We start from the raw sequence: 12,724 nt of genomic DNA on the forward strand, positions 1-12,724 counted from the left end.
CCACATCCCATATCTCCTCCCTACCCCCTGTCTCCATGTGGATGTCCTCACCCCCCACCTCACCTGATCTCTATAATCTTCCTGGGGCCTCCAGTCTCTTGAGGGTTAGGTGCTTCATCTCTGAATGAATACAGATCTAGATGTCCTCTACTGTATGTGTGTTGGGGGTCTCCTATCAGCTGGTGTATGCTGTCTGTTTGGTGGTCCAGTGTTTGAGACATCTCAGAGGTCCAGATTAATTGAGACTACTGGTCCTCCTACAGGATCGCCCTTCTCCTCAGCTTCTTTCAGCCTTCCCTAATTCAACAACAGGGGTCAGCTGCTTCTATCTATTGATTGGGTGCAAATATCTGCATCTGACTCTTTCAGCTGCTTGTTGGGTCTTCTGGAGTGCAGTCATGCTAGGTCCCTTTTTGTGAGTACTCCATAGCCTTAGTAAGAGTGTCATGCCTTGGTACCTATCCTTGAGCTGGATCTCACTTTGGGCCTGTTGCTGGACCTTCTTTTCCTTAAGCTCCTCTCCGTTTCCACCCCTATAATTCATTCAGACAGGAACAATTATGGGTCAGAGTTGTGACTGTGGGATGGCCCCCCTCTCCCTCATTTCATGTCCTATCTTCCTGCTGGAGATGGGCTCTATAAGTTCCCTCTCCCTACTGTTGGGCATTTCATCTAAGGTTCCTCCCTTTGAGTCCTGAGAGTCTCTCACCTCCCAGGTCTCTGGTGCATTCTGAAGGGTCCCCCCAACCTCCTATCTCCTGAGGTTGCCTGTTTATATTCTTTCTGCTGGCCCTCAGAACTTCAGTCCTTTTCCATCACTCAATACCAGATCAGGTTCCCTTCCCCTCACTCCATACCCCCCATCCCATCCACTTTCCCTCCCAGATCCTCACCTCCCTCCCCACTTGTGATTGCTTTCTTCTCCCTCTCAAGTGGGACTGAGGTATTCTCTTTGTTCACTTCAGCTTGTTGACCTTTTGAGTTCTGTGGTCTGTAGCTTGGGTATTCTGTACTTTTCTTCCTTCCTTCCTTCCTTCCTTCCTTCCTTCCTTCCTTCCTTCCTTCCTTCCTTTCTTTCTTTCTTTCTTTCTTTCTTTCTTTCTTTCTTTCTTTCTTTCTTTCTTTCTTGGCTAATATCCACTTATTAGTCAGTCCATACCATGAATGTCCTTTTAGGTCTGAGTTACCCCAGAATGATATTTTCTAGTTCCGTCCATTTGCCTGCAAAACTCAGGATGAGTTCCCAGCTTCTGGCTATCACAAATAAGGCAGTTGGTTATATTTCTAGTATTAAACATGGTTTCCTCCTTGTTGAGCAGGTCTTAAGTCCAACTAGAGAGCTGGTAGTTACTGCCAAGATATGCATGCCACTACTGTACCTTTAGGATTATTGTGCTATGTTGGACAGTTATTGATGTAGTTCATAGGTATCATAGTTAGGTAGGACTTTTAGTTGTTTCCCTTCTGGTACCATGAGAATTATTCCTTGAGGAGGAGGTATTCAGTTAAGTTGCATCTCAGGGGCCTCTGGACCCTGGGTCTGATGTCTATGCTGTCTGCAACAACAGAAACTTACTTTCCATTCTTGGTGTTGTAGGGGAACCAAGGGAAATAGCAATAGTCTATAGTATTTTGGGAAGCTCTTAGACAACCTTGACCAAGTCAAAGGATTCTTATGCCTAACGTTGGGGTTCTTAGTAGGAGATTTTTGGCTCTCAAAGGAAGCATTGTCAGCCCATAACTAGAGACTCACATATTATAGATTTTTTTAGGTAGATAGTTAATATTATGAACATTATACCTTTTCTGGACATCTTTTATTGCCCTCACACCCAAGTAACGATCCCTTTTCCCTTTGTTGGTTTCTGTAGTTACTCCAAGATGTTTACTCACATTTGGAGTAGAGAACTTCTCATGGAAGAGACCATGTGAACTTTGTCTCTCCACATCTGGGTCATCTCACTTAATATGATCTTTCTAGTTCCATCCATTCACCTTTAAGGTTCATGATGTCACTTTTCTTTACAGATAAATAGTATTCCATAGTATATATAGATCATATTTCATCCAGTTATCAGTTGATGGACACTTAAGTTATTAGTTTCTTAGCTTTTGCTGTCTTTATTATTTCTTCCTGTCAGCTGGTTTGGGGTTTGGAGTGTTTTTATTTTTCTAAGAACTTGAGTTGCATCATTAATTTATTTATTTGAGAACACTCTGACTTTTAAAAAAATCTATTATTGTTACGTGTATCACCATTTCATCAACACTTTCTACTGTATTTGAGGCTCATGAGAACTGTGTGTTCTATATTGCAAGCAACTGCTTTCAAAACAAAAAAATAGTATTTGTTTGTTTTAAAAGAGAGTTTCAGTGTGTAATCTAGGCTGTCCTGGAGTTTACTCTGTATATCAGGTTGGCCTTGAACTCACAGCGATCTGGCTGACTCTGCCTTTACCTCTCAAATTCTGGGTAGCTGCGTATGCCACCATATCTGGCTTGTTGTTTTGAGACAGGGTCTTATGTAGCCTAAGTTGGCCTCAAACTCATTATGTAGCCAAGGATTAATGTCTTGGCTTAAATGTGATTTTCCTGCATCCACTTTTCAAATTCTGGAATTACAGACATGTGTCATCATGCATAGCTTTGTAGACTTTTGAAGTGACTTTCTTCAAAACTGGGAGTTTTTACAGTCTATAGGAGCTCACCCTAAGTAGTTGGTTAAGGTTTGCTTTAAATAATGAATTAATACAAAATAAATTATTTAACATATTATTATTCATCTTATTGTAAATGTACCATTTTAATGCATCTATTAAGAAGATCCAATGATCCACCCCATAATCAGCATCCAAACGCTGACACCATTGCATACACTAGCAAGATTTTATTGAAAGGACCCAGATGTAGCTGTCTCTTGTGAGACTATGCCGGGGCCTAGCAAACACAGAAGTGGATGCTCACAGTCAGCTAATGGATGGATCATAGGGCCCCCAATGGAGGAGCTAGAGAAAGTAGCCAAGGAGCTAAAGGGATCTGCAACCCTATAGGTGGAACAACATTATGAACTAACCAGTACCCCGGAGCTCTTGACTCTAGCTGCATAGGGGAGTGGGGGTGTGTGGATATGGGGGACTTTTGGTATAGCATTGGAAATGTAAATGAGTTAAATACCTAATAAAAATGGAAAAAAAAACAAAAAAAAAACAAACAAACAAAAAAAAAAACATGTGAGGGAAAAACAAAACGAAATAAAACAAGGCAACCAAAAGAAAAAAAAAAAAAAAAAAAAAGAAGATCCAATGAATATTGACTCTTATTACGTATGGTGAATTTCAGTAGTTGATTTTCAAAAACATCTTTCATTTCCAACCTAAATGCAATTTGCTTGTTATGTATTAGCTTTTGTCAGGGAAGAAGCTAGCAAATCAGACTCAGGAAAACAGGCCAAGATGGCAGCCATGGGAGGGGAAAGCCGAGAATCTACAGTGAGTGTCCAGGAGGGGAGGAGCGCCCCTCCCCAGCTGAACCGGGATGGTTTCCTTTGAGGGGAGGCAGCATAGCTTGTTGTTAAAAGCTGGGATTCCAAATTTGGACCCATTCATTTCAAACACATCTTGATCTTACTTGGAGTGTGACGTTAGCTCTAAGTATCCCTGTATCTAAGTATACCTTGACTGTCAAGTTGGTTGAATTGAGAAAAACCTGGATGATTAGAACAGTGTGTTTCTGGGATTATCTGTGAGCATGTTACCCCAACAGATCAGGTCTGGGTTAGGGCTCTGTCCTAAATGATGCTTTACTCATCGATCAATTCAAAAGCCTCATGGATGATTGGGAGGTATTGGGGATGGTGAGGCCTTTTTGGAGGAAGTGTGTCATGAGTGTCTTTGCCCTGGTCCCTTCTAGCTACTTCTGTTTCCTGACTGCCATGTTGTGAGCATCGTTCACACCCAATGTCTGTGAGGATTCTGGCCCTGCCACAGGCCTAAAATCCATAAAGTCAAGTAGCCATGGACTGACACCTCTGGAACCATGGAACCTTTGTACTTTGCAAGGTTTCTCTCAGGTATTTGATAACAAGACAAAACAAACATAAAAAATTAATAATAAAAATGCTAAGTAGTAATAAGTCAGTACAGTGCTCTATTTAGTTGAGGACGATGCTATGTCTACCTCAGATTTATCCTAAGATTAAATTATTCAGCAAAACAAAGTACACAGATCACTGCAAGAGTATAGAAAATGATAACTTGCACTCACAGTTTTGCTACTAATGAATACAGAAAGCATAGAAAGTTCAGTCCTATAAAGCAAATGTTCACTGGATAGTGAAAAGTTTTAAATTTATTCATCATAAAAAGTTTTCATTAGTAGAAAATACCAAGTTGTTTGATATTTTGCCTTGATTCAAAACCTTGAATAGTTTTTTTAAATCATTTTTTGATATTTGAACTGTTCAGTGGCCTTCAGCATTTGCACTTTTAATAGGTTTATATATATGTGTATATTAAAAATGTATATATACTTTTATACATACTTATATATAAATACAAAAATATATATGTATATTTATCTACACACACACACACATATATAAATGTACACATAAGTATATATATAAGTGTATTAAAATGAATTACACAATAATTTATTGATGTTTAATTGACATACAATAAACTGTACATACATAAAATATATACATTGATGTTCTGACAGACGTATGTTGTCACCAACGCTATCACAGGGAACACAAGGAATTTGTTTGTTTGTTTTTTGTTTTTTTCAAGACAGGGTTTCTCTGTATAGCCCTGGCTGTCCTGGAACTCACTTTGTAGACCAGGCTGGGCTTGAACTCAGAAATCCACCTGCCTCTGCCTCCCGAGTGCTGGGATTAAAGGCCTGGGCAACCATATCCAGCAAGAAGCACACTCTTACTGCACTCTGTCTGGGTCTCTCAGCGAGCATCTAGAAGTACAGGAAATGTACTGGTGTTTATAAGCCAGCAGGTCGATAATACTTTGTTACAACAGCCTGCACAAAGTAAACCAGTTTGTCACCGAGGAGACAGCCCTGTGTGTCACTGCCACTGTGGCAAGAACTGGATGGGAGATGTAGGCTCATTAAATAATGCTCAGAAACACCCTTAACCAACAGTGTGGGGAGTGCACTGAGAGAGGTAGAGAGCAAAGGGAAGGATGCCATATGCGTTGTGCTTCACCGTGTGCTGCACACATCTCATTTAAATCACGCAGCAAGCCTATGAAGGAGGTTCTAGGAGTCCGTTTGCAGGTAGGAAACTGAGACTGAGAGAGGTTAAATAATTTACCCAAGATTATAGAAGTCTTAGTGGTGAGGTTGGAAGTGGTAAAGGTCTGCTTTTATTCAGAAATCTGCCTGTAATGGCATTGCCCTAGCCTAGCTATGATCCCTACTTGGAATTGTGTGTACTAGGGTCTGGTAACTCTTTTCTTCTTGGCTACAGCATTGGATGTGGTTCCCAGGGTCCTGTTTCTATTAGGGAAACCAATTCTGAGTGTCTGAAGCTCCAGCCAATCCCTGTTTGACATTGTTTTCCTTCTAAAGCCAGACAGCTATGCAGGCCTCTTGGTCTCCATCTTTGGGCTTTGGTTTCTTTCCGTGTCCTTAGACCCTGATGCTGGCTGTCATCTTGCTCTGTTTCTGCATCCTGCCTGATTTCCCATCCTTCACCTTGAACCCCACTTGCCCATTACTTTCTATAACTCCCTGCCTCTGCCTGTTGTCTCATGCTTTGGTCCCGTGCTCCCTGAACATCTGGTCTGCTCCAGCCTCTCCTCTCTCAGTTGCTCTTTACTTTTTCTCAAAGTAGCCGGTCCAGATCCAGCAAGCCCACTGCCACCGCCAACTTGTGCCCTTGCTATCCCCCTGTGACTTTAGCACTTGCTCGCTTTTGTCATTTTCTGTGTCACATTAATGTTGGCTCTGATGTAGGAAACACTAGCAGATTAGTCTGTGTATTAGCAATGGAATCCTTCCAGTTTGCGTGCTTGAGTTTGGTCCAGTAGATAACGAGGAAGCCACACTCATGCTCAGTGTCTTCCCATCACTACAAGGAACTGCACACCCTGGGCTTGATTCTGTAATGTGCAGAGGTTGCCAGATTCAAGAACAGAACTGGTAGTCTCTCTCTGGTGACATTTTCATCGTAATTTTTTCCTCTTATCTCTGAGGCCACTTTCACGCAAGTTTTAATAGATCATTAAATTAAATAGGTCCAATTTTCTCTGTCTAGCCAAACTGCAGTTAGCAGGGTCTTTGTATAAAATTCATCATGATGAAGACATTTTACTTGTCTCTTTTCTCTGGAATTGCCCTTGTCACCCAAGGGTGAAAGGCACACCTATTCTTTGCAGCCTTACTGTTTTGCTCCAGGAAATTCGATTAGCACACAGAAATGTAGGTGCAGAGAAGGTTTCTTTTGCCCTGTTTTGTTGTTAAATTTAGAAAGAACTGGACTTGGCTGGCTGGGCAGCCAGAGAAGTGTGGTGGTAATGAAGCAACTGTTCTGAGGCCACATGGTTGCAAAGAGGTGAGAGGAAGCGTCGAAGCCTGCTGCTTCTTACCAGGCCAATTCCAGACTTGAATCGGACTTTTCTAAATCTTCAGAAAGATTACACTAACCTAGTGCCTCAGCCATAGCTTTTCTATGATAAATGACAGATCAGGTTTAATCCGAGTCGCATGGAATATACGTGATCCTGCTGAGATTTGAGTTGCACAATCTTTGCTGCCAGCCTTCAGAATCTTCACGCGCCTCTCATTGGGGAAGGAAATAAGATGTTTCCATATCCATTTGTGTTATGCAAGGGGAAGTGGGAGGCAGATCCATACTCATTCTTGATAGAGTGTGCCAGGATTCCGGAGCAGGCGAAAACACCATTATCCTCTCAGTCAGAGAGAAATCACTAGCCATTTTGAAATGGATGCTCTGTAAGTGGAAGTCAGGAACAGACTGGGTACGTGGAATTGTGTGCTAAGTCAGAAAATGCTAGAATCACCCTTGTTAGCCTGTGCCTCAGATCACCTTCATTAACTGCCTGGTTTACTCTGAAAGTCTTCCCATAATTCCCCCCCCAACCCCCCCCCCCCAACCCCAACCTCGGGAAATAAACCCTGGAAAGTTACAGTTGGTGACTTTTTATAATAGAGTTTTTGAAAGCCACACTGCTTTCTTTTTTTCTAGGATAACGGTTTGATTTCAATTACAAAACGACCACTATAAATAGTCGACTGAGTTCATAGGGTATTAGTCTCATCAGGCAGTTAATTTACATTGCAAAAAATATATGAGTCATTTAACCGAAATGTAAGTGACAGCTTGTTGTTGGATACTGCCTGTGATCCACTTTGTCAGGAAGATGGAAAGTGACTTTGTGACCTCCTCTGTGTAATTCCGAAGGGTTATTATAGACTTAGATTTATTTGCTAATTAGAGTTATTTTGTTTATGAGTAAGAAACACTATGTCTTTGATTAGAGAAAGAAAGGCGTTTTTTTCTCTCAGGATATGTGTTTTGGTAACCAGGTTTTCTGTGTGTGTGTGTGTGTGTGTGTGTGTGTGTGTGTTTATGAGGTTTAGCTATCTCATGCTTTTATGCTTAATGTTTCTATGATAATTCATTTTAGTAGTGTTTGTCAGTTCATCAATTGCATTGTAAGATAACATTTGGGTCTGGAGAAATAGGTCTGTGGTTAAAAGAACATACTGCTCTTAAAAAGGCACTGAGATGAGTTCTCAGCACCCTTGTTAGGCAGAGTCACTACCTCTAAACCCAGATGCTTCTGGCCGCCGTGGGCTTCTGCATCCATGCATATGTGTAATAAAAATGAATCTTGAAGATGGAAAAATCTTTAGGTGTAATATATTAGTCAAGAATTAACCATCAGCACAAAGCCATTAGGATTCTCACAGAGACTCCCAGGGATGCAGTTTGGAGCAGAAGTTTTTGTCCAGCTGTTTGGTAGCTGTGGCTGCTGTCATCATGAACCATGAAGGGTAGGCAGTTCAAGCCACAGTATTTAATTGAGAGGATGGCTATGTTCTGAACAAGAGGTGACTTAACAATTTTGGCTTTGGGCATCTAATGTCTGGATACCTCTACTAGGGTCTCCAGGCCACACATACCTTGTCCCATTCCCCCATCCCCCCACTGCTTTTTTCCTTCAACCTGGAATTCTCATTTTCTAGACCCATGGAAATTCCAGATAACATTAACAGACAAGACCAGTTATTTGACACGTGCTGTGTACTATCTATACCTGGTAGACTTCATTTACATATATTATTTTAATGAACCCAATGTGATGGGTCCTATTTATACCTGGCGTTGGGGTTGAGTGCATTGTGGTGATAAGGGTTAAACAACTTGTCCAACTCCGGCAAGTTAGTGAGTAGGGAAGCCAAGGTTTGACTTTTAGGCAGTAGAACCTCAAATTCCATGTTATTAGTCAGCTCGCTGTTGCTGGTGCCATGGTTCTTTGTGTCTCTGCTTAACTGGTCGTCACTTTAATGAGGGAGGAGCATGTTGAGTCTCTATCACTTGGGACTACACATATGTGTGGTCTGTACCTGTTAATCGTTGTTGTCTTTGCCACCAGCTTCTACATGGTAGGCACATTTATGTGTCAAGAGCATCACTCATATTAGATTCAATTCTCTCGGCATTCTTATTAGATTGATATTGTTCTCATGTTACAGTTGCAAAGATCCTGCACACAGGAGTGGTAGGTTGGGACTATGAGTCCTCTTTCTTTGGTCCCTGTATTCTTCATCTTTAGCACCGTAAGCCGTCCCATGCTCACTTTATCGAGGGAACCAGGGAGATGGCTCAGTGGCAAAGCTTACATGGCATGGGCCAGGCTCAGGATTGCCCCAGCACTGAAAAGACAAAGAGGGACAGAAAACAAAGAGAGGGATGATGACATGAATTCTGTGTTCTGAGTTAGGATTCCTCCTTCTCTCTGCCAGACTCTCTGGGTGCTCAGACCACACGCAGAGCTCTCTCTTGAGGGCCATGGGACTCCTGTCCCTCCTCAGGCGCTCCTGCTCTCTGCTCAGTGACTTCCTTCAATGACTCCCATTGATTATATACTCATTTGGGATCAATGGACGGTGCTGTCCCTCCTTTTAGAACGATGGGGCAATCTAGTCCATTCTGGCTTTGTATGCAGCTCCTGAGGCAGGTCTCTTTGTCTGTAACATCTCAGATCATGTCAGTACAGAAGTGGGAGTGTTCATTTACCCTCTAGGGAGGGCTGGGCATTGAACCTAGAGCATAACCTATGCTGGGCCAGTGTTCTATCACTGAGAAATACCTCTGACCTCAGCAGTGGGCATTTTAATTTGCCAGATGATTGAGAGGTTATTTTTGGGATATAGGGTTACTTTAAGAAAGATAAAATTGTGTTTAAATAATGAAGTTTCTCCCTGGGTGTCCTTAGACAGTCACTAGCTTGTGAGAAAAGGCATAGGAGTTTTCAATACGAGAGAGGCACAGAGAAAGGAATGGGCACAGTCCAATCTCAGGTCCCACCATCTTTGCCACACATGTGCCAAGGCCACCTGGTAGCTGGGAGCTGACGGTCACAGCAAGGCATTTTCTTGAGCTGTCTTTGGAGGTTCTGCCACCTCAGCTGTTCTACCAAGACTAGTTTATGATACCTTTCAAAGGACCTGGCTATCTCCCAATTGACAAGACTCCACTTGCAGCTACTCTGGATGGGGACCCACCTTGTTGCCCTGCCTTGCAGGGGAAGAGGACCACTGCCACCCAGTGGGAAGGTTAGAGGTCACTTACTACAATAATTTTTACATACATACACACACACACACACACACACACACACACACACACACACACACACACACGCAAACATAAGCTCCAAACAACTAAAAAAGCATCAGACAAAAGGTAATCTAGGACCTAGTGGTTTATTAGATGATTTAACAAAGATTTTTTAAAATAAAATATCTTATAGCCAACTGTGAACACACAGAATATATTCTATTTGGCTATTTTTTCATTCGAACAAGACTCTGTCTTCATGGCTTTGTTAATTGGGCATAGCTGATGGCTAATAGGAGCCATCTAACACCAACAGGTTATTTTTTTCACAGTTCTGGACTGGGTTTCTTAGCATAATGCATTGTTGTGGTCCTCTGGGTCTGCGATTCTCTCTTGCCAAGCCTGTCTCATCAGTTGCCTGTTGTCCTGCAGATTTCGGAGGCACTGGAATCCTAGCAACAGATCTCTCCTTTCAGAAGGACGGGCCTGATCACCAGGCCCCCACAGCTTGGTAAAAGTTTTGCTCTTGTCAACCACAGAATATCTCTAGAGATTGTTTTTTTTTTTTGTAGTACCTGTTTTTCCCCCAATTTAGTAGAAAAATGTGCCTTGATTTTTGAATCTGAAATCAGATGTCCAAACAGAATGTGTCCCTCCTGCAAGGTAAGATTCAAAGTCTTCCCTGTGGGGAGGTCCTGTGCTCGGATTCTCTAGGTTTTTCTCTGTATTGTTGATTTTACATTACGCTATCAATATGAGAAGATCAAATCACTTGTAGCCAATTGCACTATCCGAATCTGCTAATTATACATATTTTTAATGAAAAGATTTTTATAAATGTATAATATGTTTATATCATTCCCCCTCCTTCCAGACTGTTTTGTGATTTCTTCCCTCTCCAATTCATGGTCAATCTCTCTCTCTCTCTTCCTCTCTTCCTCTCTCTCTCTCTCTCTCTCTCTCTCTCTCTCTCTCTCTAAATGTTATCACTACATCTACAGATGTGTGTATTAAAAAAATCAACACATAATAATGATTTTCTGATTCTGTTTAATGTTCTTTGTGTGTATTCATGTAGGGCTGATCACTTTGTATTAGTCCCCAATTAGTGGGCTCATACCCAGGGAATACTGAGTCTCTCTCTGTGTCTCTCTGTGTCTGTCTCTGTGTGTCTCTGTATGTCTCTGTTTCTCTGTCTCTGTCTCTGTCTCTGTCTCTGTCTCTGTCTCTGTCTCTGTCTCTGTCTCTCTCTCTCTCTCTCTCTCTCTCTCGGCAGTCATTAATTGTCTGTGGTTCTTTCCTGCGAGGTTTCCCTCCTTGTCAGTTCTTAGGTCTGGTCTAAGAAACCATATTATTGATATTTCATGGTGCACCTTTTCTGTCATATACAGACAGTGCAATCTTACGGCAGATACACCTTTGGCTATTACAGTCTTTCCATCCTTGCCTGCTCCCTACATGTGATGTGCCCTGAGGTTTAGGTATATGGGTTGTTACGGATGCATCGACTGGGGCCAGGCCCCCCACTTTCTACATTTTGACTAGTTTTGGCTTAAATGATCTCTGTCAATTGCATTTATTTTCATTCACTGTCTCCTAAATATATTTGCTTTGAAAAAAATTCTTAAATAAGACAGAGGTGTCTGTGATGTGATGTGATGTGATGTGATGTGATGTGATGTGATGTGATGTGATGTGTGTGTGTTTGCCACATGTGCAACAACTACCTTACATTCTAGGACCTGTTCTAAGGGCTGTGTCTCTGTCAGTTCATTGAACTCACTTTAACGTTCTGGGTAGTAACAGTTACTGTCCCTTTCTTAGGTGTAGGAGAAGCACAGTGGTAGACCCTGAGAGAGGCGGTGTAACACACCCCACTGTGACAAGCAGCAGTGTAGGTTTTGGTTCCTGGTAATCTGGCCTCTGGTTCCATTCACCTCAATCTCCACTTTCTATTTGTTTAATATCAAGATCATAAAAAATGAGGGGAAGTAACTTCCATCTTTATATCACTCAAAGATATTTGTTAAAAGGCAACATCTGATACTTCTGCTATATTGCTATCTGTATTGTTATAGTAGACATTACTTGGGGGTTTTCTACCCCACCTTAGATCATTCAGTTCCCAAATCAAAGACACAAAACCTTTATATTTATAATAAGCCTTAAAAGCACTAGGGATGGGCAGATAACTACCCTTTATGCTATTTTGTCTACATCTCTGTCAATAATCCCTAAAACTTTTTGCCATGTTCCACCTGAGCCCCTCCCACTTCAACTGACCAGGCCTCCTGGCCACACTCTCAGGATCCACCTACCTATTGGCATTTTCTTCCTTCTCTCTCCTCTCTTATTGTCCTCTGCCTCAGACTCTTCTGCCCAGCTACATGCTGTGTTCAACTTTATTCAACCAATAGTTTTAAAGTAAGAAGCAAGCTTATATAGCATCACTAGGGGTACTTGAGGACCTCCTCCTTGCTAAGGATCTTGGGGGCCAGTATTTAGCATTACAGTATACGGCAACAAACCAAACCTCACCAATGTACTTCCCAAGTGTCATGAATGTGCAAACATAAAAGAGGCCCGTCCTTTACTTTGGAGAGTGTTTGGTGCTTTGCAGACCCAAGGCTCCTCCTCTCCCTGCATCTCATTAGCTCAGTGTTTCACTGCACCGAGGTATGCAGTTTCCATCATCAGATTCTGGTTAAAAGATGCTCATGGTATTGACAGGTCTGCAGGAGATGCCTGCATCTTGTTCTTAGGTGTATGCTTGCTTATTTCCTTAGAGTAGGTTCTCAGAGTCCTGTGTGGGTGATGGAGGTCAGGTGAAGGATACACTCATTTTAGGTCCCTCTCTCCATCTTGTCAGCTGCCCTCCGGAATAACCATCTCAATTTT

The 12,724-nt window shown here is 42.0% G+C and overlaps 1 protein-coding gene across 6 annotated transcripts in view; it reads left to right on the forward strand.

The window, feature by feature from the left end:
- Positions 1 to 12,724, forward strand: part of Esr1 (estrogen receptor 1 (alpha)) — a 393,645-nt gene that overhangs the window by 28,244 nt on the left and 352,677 nt on the right. Inside the window, exon 1 of one of the 6 annotated variants that reach the window (XM_017313797.1) lies at positions 4,045 to 4,069. The exons of 4 other annotated variants lie outside the window; for them this stretch is intronic. The gene's annotated coding sequence lies outside the window, so the exon portion shown is untranslated. Of the gene's footprint in view, positions 1 to 4,044; positions 4,070 to 12,724 lie in introns of those variants that run through there. One more of the 6 variants, XM_011243066.3, reaches the window with a different exon arrangement.

This window comes from Mus musculus, chromosome 10, assembly GCF_000001635.26.
Source record: "Mus musculus strain C57BL/6J chromosome 10, GRCm38.p6 C57BL/6J".
In the NCBI taxonomy this organism is placed as follows: domain Eukaryota; kingdom Metazoa; phylum Chordata; class Mammalia; order Rodentia; family Muridae; genus Mus; species Mus musculus.